The sequence below is a fragment of the Colobus angolensis genome, unplaced genomic scaffold (genome assembly GCF_000951035.1).
Source record: "Colobus angolensis palliatus isolate OR3802 unplaced genomic scaffold, Cang.pa_1.0 Scaffold238, whole genome shotgun sequence".
NCBI lineage: Eukaryota > Metazoa > Chordata > Mammalia > Primates > Cercopithecidae > Colobus > Colobus angolensis.
This window is the reverse complement of record NW_012115577.1, coordinates 1641997-1657931: the sequence shown is the minus strand read 5'-3', so window position 1 is coordinate 1657931 and position 15935 is coordinate 1641997. Positions and strand designations below refer to the sequence as shown.

The 15935-nt window shown below is 40.4% G+C and overlaps 1 pseudogene across 1 annotated transcript in view; it reads left to right on the top strand.

Moving 5' to 3' along the window:
• LOC105513967 overlaps positions 1–1001 on the top strand; it is a 4926-nt pseudogene extending 3925 nt beyond the window's left edge. Inside the window, exon 2 of the transcript XR_001002107.1 lies at positions 25–1001. The product of XR_001002107.1 is annotated as a eukaryotic peptide chain release factor subunit 1-like (transcript). The remainder of the gene's footprint in view (positions 1–24) is intronic.
• Positions 1002–15935: the final 14934 nt, after the last annotated feature.

Genomic DNA, 15935 nt, shown 5'->3' with positions numbered 1-15935 from the left:
AAAAAAAAAGAAAAAAAAAAAAAGGTTGATATATCCTATAGTGGTGAAAATTGATTCAACCAAGCTGTTGAGTTATCTACCAAATTCTTCTCCAAAGTGAAATTTATTCAAAAGAAGAAATTAATAGGATGATACACTGATGAAATCAGCCAGGACACAGGCAGGTACTGTTTTGGCATTGAAGATACACTAAAGGCTTTGGAAATGGGAGCTGCAGAAATTTTAATAGCCTATGAAAATCTGAATATAATGGGATATGTTCTTCATTGCCAAGGCACAGAAGAGGAGAAAATTCTGTATCTAACTCCAGAGCAAGAAAAGGATAAATCTCATTTCACAAAGAGACCGGACGGGAACATGAGCTTATCGAGAGCATGCCCCTGTTGGAATGGTTTGCTAACAACTATAAAAAGGTTGGAGTTACTTTGGAATTTGTCACATATAAATAACAAGAAGGGTCTCAGTTTGTGAAAGGATTTGGTGGAATTGGGGGTCTCTTGCGGTACCAAGTAGATTTCCAAAGAATGGAATACCAAGAAGGAGACGATGAAGTTTTTTACCTTGATGACTACAAAGTAGTCGACATGGGTCCAGCAAAACGTGCCTCACTCTCCAGCATCCAACCCAAGGAGCATACTCATGGTGGAATCCAAACAGATCCCTGCCTTACAATTGGAACATTTCCAGAACTTAATCCATGAGCACTTGATATTGAAAAGAAAACCGAAACAAAACCAGACCCAGCCCTACACTTTGGTTTGTGATGGTGTCAGCACAGCAGCCTACAACTAAATTCCTAAATGCCACTTTGGACTAATTTTAAAAAGAATCTCAGTTTTTACTTTTACTCAATGGTGAAATTGGCTGCTCTTGTATTTTATTTTAAAAATGATTTTTTTTAACCTTTATACAAAGAAGCAAAAATACTTTAACTGCTGTAAACCTTCAGAAGTTAATAGAAGTGAGATCATACTGGTTTCTTATTTTGATTGGAGAGAAATTAAATTAAATGATTAAGTGGTAAGTACACATAAGGTACTTCTACCACATTCCAAATTAGGATGTTTGAGGCCAGGTGCAGTGGCTCACACCTGCAATTAATTCTAGCACTGTGGGAGGCCTAGGCAGGTGGATCATTTGAGGTCAGGAGTTCAAGACCAACCTGGCCAACATAGTGAAACCCCATCTCTACTAAAAATACAAAATTAGCCAGGCATGGTGGTGCACACCTTTAGTCCCAGCTACTAGGGAAGCTGAGTCATGAGACTCACTTGAAACCAGGAGGTAGAGGTTTCAGTAAGCCAAAATTGCGCCACTGCACTCCAGCTTGGGTAACAGAGTGAGACCCTGTCTTAAAACAAAAACAAATTAAAATGTTCATGTCCACAAAATCATTTTGTGAGTTGTACTAGTCTATTTTTTACGGAATATCCTTTTTACTTGAAAGAATGAATTACAGAAATGATTATCATTTAGACTTGAATATTTGGCTGACACTTTCTCAAAAATGAACATGAGCCTGTCCCCTCCACATAATCCACTGACAGTATTATTCCCAATGATAAAAGGCAAGCTCTCAAGAGAAAAATTAGAATCCTGGAGAACTTGTACTCACCATTGTAAGCCTGACGGCTTCCCAATACTTAACAACCTTTTCTGGTGATATCTGTGGTAATATTAAAAAATTGATTGATTTTTTTTGATAACTTGTAGTTAAATGTGTCAACACTGAAAGACATAATGCGGTGAAATTGTATTTCTTTTCTTTAAAGTCATGTATTATACCAGATGCATTCAATGTGGAAGACAGCCCTATGTGTTTTAATGTAACAGCATGTGAAACAGTTATTGATAGTTTCATGTTCCACATTACAAATAACCTTTAAGAAGCTAACACTTCTATCATTTTAGTGTAGTATCAAGGATGAATATCCACAATTTTCTAAAAATGGTATTAAAACATTCCCGGCCTAGCGAGGTGACTCACACCTGTAACCCCAGCATTTTGGGAGGCCAAGGCAGGAGAATCGCTTGAGCCTAGGAGTTCTGCCCCAGAGTTCGAGACCAGCCTGGGCAACAGAATGAGACCCACATCTCTACAAAAAATAAACAAAATTAGCTGTGGTGGTGTTTCATGCCTGTGGTCACAGCTGCTCATGAGGCTGAGCTGGGAGGATCACTTGAGTCCAGGAATTCGAGGCTGCAGTGCGCTATGATCACACCACTACACTCAAGCCTGGGTGACAGCATGAGACCACATCTCCAAAACAAACAAACAAACAAAACCCCCCACAAAATCCAGAACAAGAATAGCAACAAAAATATGATTGTGTGAGGATGGATTTTTTTTCATACACTTCAACCAAAATAACAGATTAAATGAAGAAAAGGAGATGAAAATTCATTAATCTTCTAATGAGATACATAAGATTTACAAACATACAAAATGTAAAAAGATGCACTCTTCTCACTATACTGTTTATTTTGGGAAATACTGACTTTGCATAAAAATATTTCTAACTTGCAATGCATTATTAATATTCTAAATGAATAAAATAATTTAAATGATTTTAGTTTCTAGTATGGTAAATATTAACATATGTAACTCACATAAAATTACCTTTGGAGTCCTCATTAATTCCTAAGAGCATGCAGAGATCCTGAAACCAAAACGTTTGAGAAATGATGATATAACTCCTAGCTCTGGATTAAGGGAGAATGTGTGACAAAGAGCATTTGGTATAGGAGGAGAGGGGCCAGGCCTTACCCTGTCTCTAGGACTGTGGCAAGGGCTTTGCGTGACCTAAGTCAGGTCAGCCTAGGCTCAGGCTTGGGTCTGGCCCTCCGCCCCCATCTTTTTCATTGTTTTGTTTTGACAGAAGTCTATGCCTATTCTTGTTCTTATATCTGAGTCCTGGTCTCCAAGTCTCCAATCTCCTCTGTTACAGCAGTAGGAGTTACTTTTTCTGTCATTGTCCTCACAAGGCCTGGGGTAGCCCCTGCACACAGGAGTCTCTGTGGTATCAAGACACCAATTTTTAGACCCATCCAGCTCTTGTCCTTCCAAAGCTGTTTCCTGGATTGTTCTTTCCATCTTTTCCCCAATCTTTTTCAGGAAATCAAATTCTGGAATTAGAGACCAGATCCCAGTTTCTCACCTTAGATAACTCCTGTTAGGTTTCTAACAGGAATTTATTTTTGGCTCACCTACCCCCTCTCCCTGCTTTTGGCTGTAATAATCCTAGTGCTGGTTCAAATCCAAACTCATGGATGTCTAGACTCTAATTCACAGTTGGTTGGAAAATAGGGTCCATAAGCCTAGGATCACTTTTTTTTTTTTTCAGAAAAGGGAACTATAATTGTGTGCTATGATATATGAGGGTTGGTGTGGGAGGGAGGTGAGAACAGCAGTTGTGAGAAAAGTACAGGCGGCACTGATGTCAACACGAGCGGTTGTTTCACTGTAGCTGCCACAAAACAACATGTGGTCTGCAGCTACGTTAATAAAGATACTGTTTCTAGAATAGGGAGGTGCTGTACACTGGTCATTCATTTAGCCAATATTTGTTGAGTGCTGGCTATATGAAATGCTAGTTTTACATCTGGAAACTAAAATCAGGCAAAAACTGCTGGCCTTGAGGGGCACATGTTTTAGTGGGAAAACACAGACTATGAACTATAAGCAGAGTAACCAAGGAAAGTGTTTCTGGCAAAAGGTGCTCAGGGCTGTGGGGCAGGTGATCCAGACTGTGGGTGTGTGGGGACAGGGAAGATGGCTGTTTTACTAGAGTGGTCTGCGTGTGTCTCATTGGGAATGTGGCCTTAGAGAAAAGATGAATTATCTATGATGATGTCTGGGGCAGGTTCTTTCCAGGCAGGGGAACACCCAGTGCAAAGGCACCAGAACAGGAGCACATCTGTGTTGTGGGAAAAGTAAAGGGGGCTAAGATAGCTGCAGCAGAGTCACTGAGATAAGGTCAGAGATTTGGGGAGATCATGTAGGCTCGAGGATACTGGAAGGGTTTTGACTTTGCTCTGAGTGAGATGGGGGAGATACAAAACTGCTGTCAGCAGAGTAGAGACTGGTATATCTTTTAAAAGGATCACCTTGGCTGCTATGCTGAGAACAGAATTGAGAGATGAGGGGTGAGTGAGAAAGTGGGAAAGCTGTAGGAAACTAGTGCAGTATTTCAGACTAGAGATGCTGGTTGCTTTGCCTGGGGTGTGAGCAGAGAAAAGAGTGGGAAGTGATTGGATTCCGGACATATTCTCAATATGGACTTCACAGCACTTCCTAATGGATTAAGTCTGGAGTATGAAAAAGAGGAGTCAAAGAGGAACCCCAAAATTTCAGACTGTGCAAGTAGAAAAATGAAGTTATTGTCAGCAGAGATGGGGAAAATTCTGAAAGGGGCATATCTGAGGAGGGGGCACCACAGGCATTCAATTTAGGAAATGTTGAATCTCAGATGTCAGGCATTCAAGTGAGGCAAGTTGGGAATTTAGGAGAAATGTCTGGGCTGGGAAAATAGATTTAGCAGCTAATGCCATATTAATGATATTTAAAGCATAGAGCATGCATGAGTCACCAAGGGAGTGATGGCTATAGAAGAGAAAAAGGACATGGACTGAACCCTGGACCTTCAGTGCTAAGGGATTTCATCATAACACACTCTGACAGCAGACCGTACAGTTCTAACACCACATCTAGAAACTATGTAAATCTGAGAATCTCAAATTTTAGTGTGTGTAGGAATTACCTGGACAACTTTCTAAGATTCAGGTGGTCTGGAGTTGAGAATGAGATTCTGTGTTTATAAAAAAGTTGGGGCAGACACTGATGGTCTTCAGATCACACTTTTGGTAGCAAGAATGTAGACCAGGATTCCCACGTGGCTGTGCGTCAGCCTCACCTGCAGCTTGTTATTCCTGAGCTCCAATTCCACTTCTGAGATGGTGGGAATGGGGAAAGGCCTGAGTATTTTGTAACAAACCTACAAGGAATCCTGGTGATCAGCCAGAGTGGGAACCACTGAGGTCAGCGATCAACAGTGCCTAGGGTGGGAAAGGGTCTTTTTTTTTTTTGAGGCAGAGTCTCACTCTGTCGCCCAGGCTGGAGTGCAGTGGCCGGATCTCAGCTCACTGCAGGCTCCGCCTCCCGGGTTTATGCCATTCTCCTGCCTCAGCCTCCCAAGTAGCTGGGACTACAAGCGCCCGCCACCTCGCCCAGTTAAGTTCACATTTAAATGCGATTTTTTCTAACTTAAACATAAAGGACTCATCTATCTATCTATCTATCTATCTATCTATCTATCTATCTATCTATCTATCTCTCTCTCTATCTATTTTCATTAGGTTGGCGTTTATTTTATTTTGGGAAGGCCTGTGAGAATAGGCTTAAAGCTACGTAGCTACGATCTGAATCTAAATCCCATCCTAGGCAGAGTCTCACATAGGAATCACTGCCCCTGATGCTGGGCAGAGATGGAACTCTAAAGCTAGACACTGGACCTTGCAGATAGAACTGCTGTCACAACTGCTCCTGGCAAATGGACATCGCTGCTGCCACTCACACCACACTTACTAAAATGTGTGCACAGTACCAGCTTGTGTCACCAGGCCAAGTCAGAATCCAGCAAATGGTTATCTGTTGGTGGAACCTAAGCCTCATCCCATATCCAGCTGTCAGAATGTTTGGAAAAGTGAGTTTTTCTCTTTTGTGGAAGGAGTTGGTGTCTGCCTCCTACGATGACTCTTTAAGTGTGAAATTCTTTAAGTATGAAATCATACTCTTTAAGTATGAAATTCTGCTAACATGGAAAGAGGGTTCAGGTGCTGGGACACTGGAAGATAGAGTGGAAAAAGAATGAAAAAAAGTCAATTCCTAGAGCCGTAATCTGAGACTAAAACTGCATCTGGTACATCATAGACACTTGGGTTTGGTTGCATGAATGAGTGACTAATTAATTACATCTTTCAACTTACTCCCTTGATAGTCAGTTATGAAGTACTGCTTTTCCCTGATCAGTTTATAATCAGGTAAGTAGAATGGCATTGTGAAATGGTGAAATGATTGCTCAAAACTTATCTCTTGTTAGGATTTTTTTAAATCTAGATTTCTAAGACTTCAGAGGACCTGTGTATACACTAAGATTTTTTTTTTTTTTTTGAGATGGAGTCTCGTTCTGTCACCCAGGCTGGAGTGCAGTGGCCGGATCTCAGCTCACTGCAAGCTCCGCCTCCCAGGTTTACACCATTCTCCTGCCTCAGCCTCCCGAGTAGCTGGGACTATAGGCGCCCACCACCTCGCCCGGCTAGTTTTTTGTATTTTTCAGTAGAGACAGGGTTTCACCGTGTTAGCCAGGATGGTCTCGATCTCCTGACCTCATGATCCGCCCATCTCAGCCTCCCGAAGTGCTGGGATTACAGGCTTGAGCCACCGCGCCCGGCCTACACTAAGATTTTATACTAATATTTATATTTCTTTGTATATGCACGTATTTTCTGGAAAGAGCATCTGTGACATTTATGCTTTTGTAAGCCTATTTTAGGAAACCCTCTCTCAAACCACATTTTTCCTCTGCTCTCACACCACCACAACAATCATCAACACAGAAGACTTCTGTGACCAAAGGTGTGGAGGTTTTTCCCCACACTCCAAGCAGTGGAAATCAACTGGGTATCCTCCAGTTCAACGTCAACACTATCTACCTGGAGATAGCATCATATCCCACAGATTGGGGGCTTAGTCCCCAAGACTACTCCACATCAGACACCAATCACAGGAGTTCCCACCCCTGCTTTGGGCTTCACTAATTTGCTGGAGTAACTCAGAATTCAGGGATTCTTTTACGTTTACTAGTTTATTATAAAGGATATTACAAAGGATACAGATGAAAATATGTGTAGGGTGAGGTACCTGGGAAGGAGCATGGAGCTTCCATGACCTTCCTGGACATACCACCCTCCTAAAACCTCCACTTGTTCAGCTACCTGGAAGCTCCCTGAACCCAGTTCTCCTGGGTTTTTACAGAAGCTTCATGATGCCAGCATTCCTTCTCCCAAGGTATAGTGTGGGACCCTCTCTGGAGAGGGTCTCAAGACCCATAATCAGAAAGGCAGAAGATTAGAGTCCTGCCTTGGGGCAAATGAAATGAGGCCAGAAGAGAGATTGTGATTCCTGAGGCCTGCTGAGGCCTAACACACCCAACATTATTACAAAAGACTGTAACAAGGGAATATAGGAGCTAGGAACCAGTAACTATGGCCAAAAACCAATAAATAACACCACATACCCCCACTGTCTTAGTCCACTCAAGCTGCTATAACAGAATACCTTAGACTGGGTGGCTTATAAACAACATAAATGTATTTCTCACAGTTCTGGAGGCTGGCAGGTCCAAGAGCAAGGTGTTGGTTAATTTCATGTCTGATGATGGCTCCTTTCCTGTTTCATAAACTTGTGTCTTCTCCAAGTGACCTCACATGGCAGAAAGTGAAGAGAACTGCCTGGGGTCTTTTTGATAAGGGCAGTGATCCCATTCACGGGAGCTCTGCATTCATAACCTAATCACCTCCAAAAGGCCCCACCTCTAAATAATATCACACTGGGGATTAAGTTTAAACATAGGAATTTGGGTGGGGGATTGAGGACAGAAACATTCAGTCCAGAGCATCCATAAAAGTCTAAATAAATTATCCTAGGCTTGTCACCATGCTACTCAAACTCTAATCTATGAATAACTGATATTAAACCATTTCTTCACAAACTCTTCCAAAAAGGAACACTGCCCAACATATTCTATAACGAATGTTCTATAAGGCTGGTACCAAAACCAGACAAAAAAAAAAAATCACAAAAAAACTACAGATCACTATTCATGAATATAGATGTGAAAAATCTTCAAGAAAATAGTAGCAAACAACCCAGCAGCTTACAAAAATAATTACATACCATGACAAAGTGACATTTACTCTAGGAATGCAAGGTGGGTTTAACATCCAAAAAATCAACTAATGCAATATATAATATCAATAGAATAAAAAACCCCATGATTATCTCAATAGATGCAGAAAAAAGGTTTTGACCAAATTTGATACTCTTTCTTAATAGAAACAGTCAACAGGTGGGTACAGTGGCATGTGTCTATAGTCCCAGCTACTCAAGGAAGCTGAGGCAAGAGAATCGCTTGAGGCCAGAAGTTCAAGGACATCTTGGGCAATGTGTTGAGACCATGTTACAAAAAAAAAAGAAAGAAAGAAAGAAAGAGAGAGAGAGAGAGAGAGAGAAAGAAAGAAAGAAAGAAAGAAAAAGAAAGAGTCAACAAACTGGGAATTGAAAGGAACTTTTTCAGCTGGATAAAGGGCATCTATAAAAAACCTACAGCTAACATCATACCTGTATTAGTCCATTTATGCATTGCTATAAAGAAATACATGAAACTGGATAATTTATAAAGAAAAGAGGTTTAATTGGCTCAAGGTTCTGCAGGCTATACAGGTTTCTGCTTCTGGGGAGGCCTCAGGAAACACAATTATGGTGGAAAGTGAAGGGGAAGCTAGTACATCTTACATGGCTGGAGCAGGAAGAAGCGAGAAGAGGGAGGTGGCACACACGTTTAGAAAACCAAATCTCACTACGAAATCTCAATGAAAACTCACTCTCATGAGAACAGCAAGGGGGAAGTCCACCCCCATGACCCAATCACCTCACACCACACCCTTCCTCCAACACTGGGCATTACAATTTGACATGAGATTTGGGTGGGTACACAAATCCAAACCATATCAATATTTAATGGTGGAAGACTGGTTGCTTTCCTCCTAAGATCAGCAGTAAAACAAGAATATCCACTCCCACCATGTCTATTCAACATTACTGAAGGTTGTAGCTAAGATAATTAGACAATAAAAAGCAATGAAGTATATTTAGATCGGAAAGAAAGAAGTAAAACTACATTCACAGATGACATGATCTTTTATATAAAAATTCCTAAAGAATCCACTAAAGAGTTATTAGAACTACTAAGTTCAGCAAGGATAAAGGATATAACACCAGTGTACAAAAATCAATTATATTTCTAAATCCTTGCAATGACAAATCCAGAAATGAAATTAAGAAAACAATTCCATTTGTAATAGCTTTAAAGGAACAAAATACTTAGAAGCAAATTTAACAAAAGAAGTGCAAATCAGTCGGGCGCGGTGGCTCAAGCCTGTAATCCCAGCACTTTGGGAGGCCGAGACGGGCAGATCACGAGGTCAGGAGATCGAGACCATCCTGGCTAACACGGTGAAACCCCGTCTCTACTAAAAATAAAAAAAACTAGCCGGGCGAGGTGGCGGGCGCCTGTAGTCCCAGCTACTCGGGAGGCTGAGGCAGGAGAATGGCGTAAACCCGGGAGGCGGAGCTTGCAGTGAGCTGAGATCTGGCCACTGCACTCCAGTCCGGGCGACAGAGCGAGACTCTGCCTCAAAAAAAAAAAAAAAAGAAGTGCAAATCAAACATTGATGAAAGAAATTAAAAATCTAAATGGAGTAAAGTTCATGGATTATATTTAACATAACTCAATGATTATATTTCCAAACTGACAGATTCATCACAATCTCTATCAGATTCCTAAATGACTTCTTCATAGTAATTGCAAACTGATTATAAATTTATAAAGAAATTAAAGGGACACAGACTATGCAAACAATCTTGAAAAAAAGAACAAAGGGCCAGGCACAGTGGCTCATGCCTGTAATCAATCGCAGCACTTTGGGAGGCTGAGGCTGGAGGATTGCTTGAGGCTAGAAGTTCAAGTACAAGTTCAAGACCAGCCTGGGCAACACAGCAAGATCCTGTCTCTACAAAAAAATTAAAATTAGTGGGGCATGGTGGTACACACCTGTCATCCCAGCTACTTGGGAGGCTGAGGCAGGGGGATTGCTTTAGCCTAGAAGGCTGAGGGTGCAGTGAGCCATGATTATGCCACTGCACTCCAGTGTGCGTTACAGGGTAAGAAACTGTCTCTAAAAAATAAAAAGAAGGAAGAAAAGAACAAAGTAGAACTCATTCTTTCCCATTTCAAATCATCACATAAAGTAATGGTAATCAAGACAGTGTGGTACTTATGTAAGACAGACATAGATCAATAGAATAGAAATGAAATTCAGAAATAAAACCATGTGTCTATGGTCAACACATTTTCAGCAAGGGTGCTGAGCACACTCGATGGGGGAAAGAACAGTCTTTTCAACAAATGGTACTGGGGAAACTTGATAGCCACATACAAAATGATGCAGGGGACCTTATGGTGGTTGAAGTGTGTACTCCGAAAGGTTTGTCTAAGACCTGACCACCAGTACCTGTGAATGTGAACTTATTTAGAGTGTCTTTGTATATGTAATTAAGTTCAGGTTCCCAAGAAGAGATCATCCTGGATTTAGGGTGGGACCTAAATCCAATGACTGGTGTCTTAATAAAAGAAAAGAGAGGGAGATGTGACATAAACACAGAGAAGAGACACAGACAAGAATGCCATGTGAAGATGAAGGCAAAGATTTTGGTGATGTATCTCCAAGCCAATGGAACAACAACTACCAACAGCTACCACAAGTTAGGAAAGTATCATGGAATGAACTTTCCCCAGAGCCTTCAGAAGAAACTAATCCTGCCAACACCTGGATTTCAAACTTCTGGCCTCCAGAACAGTGAGAGAATACACGTTTGCTGTTTTAAGCCATCAAATCTTGGCAATGTGTTACACAAGGTCTAGGAAACTAATACAGGACTTTACCTCACACTATATACAAAAATAAGCTCAAAATAGAAGAAAGACCTAAATGTTAGTGGTGAAATTACAAAAATTCTTGGAGGAAAACCTAGGCGATAAATCTTTATGAACTGGCCGGGTGCGGTGGCTCACACTTGGAATCCCAGCACTTTGGGAGGCTGAGACAGGAGGATCACGAGGTCAGGAGTTTGAGACCATCCTGACCAACATGGTGAAACCCCGTCTCTACTAAAAATACAAAATTAGCCGGGCGTGGTGGCGGGCGCCTGTAGTCCCAGCTACTCGGGAGGCTGAGGCAGGAGAATCGCTTGAACCCGGGAGGCAGAGGTTGCAGTGAGCCAAGATCATGCCACTGCACTCCAGCCTGGGCAACAGAGTGAGACTCCATCTCAAAAAAGTATAGATATATATATATTTGTGAACTCAGGTTGGACAATGGATTCTTAGATATTGTGCCAAAGTACAAACAAAAGATATTAGATAATATTGAGAAAAATCAGATGTCATCAAATTTAAAATTTGTATGCTTCAAAGGACACTATCAAGAAAGTGATCCACAATATATACATATATCAAAACATCACCCTGTACCCCATATGCGTATTTACTAATTAACAGTAAACATTTAAATCAAAAAATTAAAACAGTTTTAAAAATTAATTTTTTAAAGAAAGTGAAAAAAACCCATAGGAAAGGAGAAAAGATTTGCAATCATACATCTAACAAGAGATCTGTTTCTAGAATATGTAACAATCTCTTACAACTTAATCACAAAACACATATAATCTCAATTTTGAAATGAGCACAGGAGGCTGAGCGCAGTGGCTCACGCCTGTAATCTCAACACTTTGGGAGGCAGAAGTGGGTGGATCACTTGAGGTCAGGAGTTCAAGATCAGCCTGATGGTGAAATCCTCCCTTTACTAAAAATACAAAAATTAGCTGGATGTGGTACACACCTGTAGTCCCAGCTACTTGGGAGGTTGAGGCACAAGAATCGCTTGAACACAAGAGGCGGAGGTTGTAGTGAGCCAAGATCGCACCACTACACTCCAGCCTGGATGACAGAGTGAGACTCTGTCTCTAAATAAAAAATAAAAAATAAATAGAATGAGCAAAAGTTATGAACAATCATTTCCCTAAAGAAGATATACAAATAGCCAATAAGTTCACAAAATAATGATCAACAGTATTAGGGAAATGCAATTTAAAACCACAATGAAGGCCAGGTATGGTGGCTCACGCCTGTAATTCTACCCAGCACTTTAGGAGGCCAAGGCAGATGGATCACAAAGTCAGGAGTTTGAGACCAGCCTGGCCAACATGGTGAAACCCCATCTCTACCGTGGTGGCAGGCACCTGTAATCTCAGCTACTTGGGAGGCTGAGGCAGGAGAATGTCTTGAACCTGGGAGGCGGATGTTGCAGTAAGCTGAGACCGTGCCACTGCACTCCAGCCAGGGCAACAGAGCGAGACTATCTAAAAAAAAAAAATCACACACACACACAATGAGATACCACTTCCCAGTCACAGAATGGCTAGAATCAAAACATCAGATAGTAAGTGTTGTTAAAGATATGCAGGAATGAGAACCCTCAGACACTGCTGGCAGGAATGTGTAATTACGTAGTCCCTTCGGAAGGAGTCAGGCTGTGGCTCAACTGATTAAAAATGGAGATACCAAAGGACTCACCAATTCCATTCCTAGGTATATGCCCAATAGAAATAAAAATGTGTCACACAAAAATTTGTAAATAAACATTCATAGACGCATTATTTGTGTTAGCCAAAAGACAGGAACAATCCAGATGTCTATAAACTGATAAATAAAAAAATGTGATACATCCATGGAATGTAGGAAAAAGCAATGAAATACTGATACATGCTATAATGTAAATGATGCTTGGAAACATTAAGTGAAAGAAGCCAATCACAAAAGACCATATATGATTATATTTACATATGAATTTTCCAAAATAGGCAAATCCATACAGATAGAATATAGATTAATTCTTGCTTAGGGTTTGGGATGAATTCTTGCTTAGGGTTTGGGATGATGGGCAAGCAGGGATAAGAGAGTAATAGCTACAGAGCATGGGGTTTCTTTTTCAGGTGATGATAATATTCTAAAATTCAATGTAGTAATAGTTGCACATATTGGGGAATATACTTTAAAACTTTGATTGCATACATTTTTTTCCAGATTTATTGAGGTATAATTGACAAAAATTGTAAATAAAGCATAGAGTGTGACTTTTTATTTGTACATAATATTTGCACATATTTACGGGGTACATGTGATATTTTGATACATGCATAGTATCTAATAATGAAGTTAGGGTATAGGATATCCATTACCTGAAGCATTTATTTCTCTGTGTTGGGAATATTTCAAGTCTTCTCTTCTAGTTATTTTGAAATACACAATATATTGTTGTTAATTACAGTCACCCTACTGTGCTACCAAACACTAGAACTTATTCCTTCTGACTGTACGTTTGTACCCATCAACCTACCTCTCTCCAACACTGCCCCCCGCACCTCACCCCACCCCTACACACACACCCTTCCCAGCCTCTGGATACTATCTTTCTGCTCTTTACCTCGATTAGATCAACTTTTTTAGGCTCGCACATGTGAGTGAGAACAATGCAATATTTGTCTTTCTGTGCCTGGCTTATTTCACTCAATATCAGAACCTCCTGTTCTGTCCATGTTAGTGGAAATGACAAGATTCTGTTCTTTTTAAAGCTAAATAGTATTCCATTGTGTATATTTGCCACATCTTCTTAATCTATTCATCCATTGATGGATAGTTAGGTTGATTCCCTATCTTTGCTATTGTAAATAGTACCACAGTAAACATGGGAGTGCCAGTATCCCTTTGATACATCAATTTCCTTACCTTTGGATCAATACCCAGTGGTGGTATTGCTGGATCACATGTATCTATTTTCAGTTTTCTGAGAAATCTCCATACTGTTTTCCATAGTGGCTGTACTAACTTACCTTCCCACCAACCGTGTGTAAGAGTTTGTCTTTACATCCTAGCTACCATTTTTGTCTTTTTAATAATAGCTATTCTAGCTAGGGTAAGATGATATCTCATTGTGGTTTGCTTTAAATTTCCCTAATAATTAGTGATGTTGAGCATCTTTTTCACACACATGTTGGCCATTTGTGTGTCTTTTTTTAAAGAAATTTCTATTCAGATCCCTTGACCATTTTTAAGGGGATTATTTATTTTTTTACTGTTGAATTGTGTTCCTTGTACACTCTGGATATTAGTTCCCTGTTGGATAATTTGAAAATTTTTTTCCCATCTACAGTTGGTCTCTTCACTCTGTTGTTTTCTTTGCAGTGCAGATTTTTAGTTTAATATAGTCCCACCTGCCTATTTTTTTTGTTGTTGCTGTTGTTGTTGCCTATGCTTTTGATGTCTTAACCATAAAATCTTTGCCTAGATCAATGTTCTCGAGCATCTCCCCTATGTTCTTGTTTAGTAGTTTTAAGTTTTGGGTCTATCATTTAAGCCTTTAATCCATTTTTGGTTGATTTTTTAATATGGTAAGAGATACAAGCCTAGCTGCATTCTTCTGCATATGGATATCCTGTTTTCCCAGCACCATTTATTGAAAAGGGTGTCCTTTCTTGGTGCCTTTGTTGAAAGTCAGTTGGCTGTAAGTACATGGTATTATTTCTGGGTTCTCTATTCTTTCCATTGGTCTATGTGTCTGTTTTATGCCAGTACCATGCTGACTTGGTTCCTACTATAATAGTTACAAAGCTATTACTATAGCTATGTAATATATTTTGAAGAGAGGTAATGTGATGCTTCCAGCTTTGTTGTTTCTGCTCAGAATTGTTTTAGCTATTGGACGGAGCTCTTTTGTGGTTCCATATGAATTTTTTTTTTTTTTTTTTTTTTGAGATAGGGTCTCACTTTGTCACCCAGGCTGGAACACAGTGGAGCAATACCAGCTCACTGCAGCCTTAATCTCCTGCGGTTCAAGCGATCCTCCTGCCTCGGCCCCCTAAGTAGCTGGGACCACATGCACATGCCACCACACCCAGCTAATTTTTGTAATTTTTGTAGAGATGGGGTTTTGCCATGTTGCCCAGGCTGGTCTTGAACTCCTAAGCTCAAGTGATCCACCTGCCTCAGTTTCCCAAAGTGCTAGGACTGCAGGTATGAGCCACCATGCCCAGCCCATTATGAATTTTTGGATTGTTTTTTCTATCTCTATGAAGTATGTCCTGGGTAGGGACTGCATTGAATCTGTAGGTTGCTTTGGGCAGTATGATCATTTTACTGATATTCTTCCAATTCGTGAGCATGGAATGCCTTTCTATTTGTTTATGTCCTCTTCAATTTCTTTCATCAGTGTTTTATAGTTTCCTTTGTAGAGATCTTTCACCTCCTTGGTAAATATATTCCTAGGCATTTTTTTGTAGCTATTGTAAATAGGAATGGCTTCTTAATTTCTTTCTCAGCTAGTTCTTTGTGTATAGAAATGGTACTGATGTTTGCATGTTGATTTTGTATACTGCAATGTTACTGAATTTATTTATCAGATCTAAGAGCTTTTTGGCAGACTTTTAGGTTTTTTCTAGATATAAGATCACAACACCAGCAAGGAGGGACAATTTGACTTATTTTCCAATTTGGATGCCTTTTATTTCTTTATCTTGCCTGATGGCTCTGGCTAGAACTTCCATTACTATAATGAATAGGAGTGGTGACAGTGGTCATTTTTATCTTGTTCCAGTTCTTAGGGGTAAGGCTTTCAGTTTTTCCCCATTTAGTGTGATAATAGCTGTGGGCTTGCCATATATGGCTTTTATTATTTTGAGGTATGTTTCTTCTGTACTTTGTTGAGAGTTTTACCATAAACAGATTTTTGTTTGTTTGTTTTTGAGACAGGCTGGAGTGCAGTGTCGAAATACTGGCTCACTGCAACCTCCACTTCCCGAGTTCAAGCGATTCTCCTGCCTCAGCCTCTCAAGTAGTTGGGACTACAGGCATGCACCACCATGCCCAGCTAATTTTTGTGTTTTTAGTGGAGACAGGGTTTCACCATGTTGGCCAGGATGGTCTCGATCTCGACCTCATGATCTGCCCACCCCAGCCTCCCAAAGTGCTGGGATTACAGGCGTG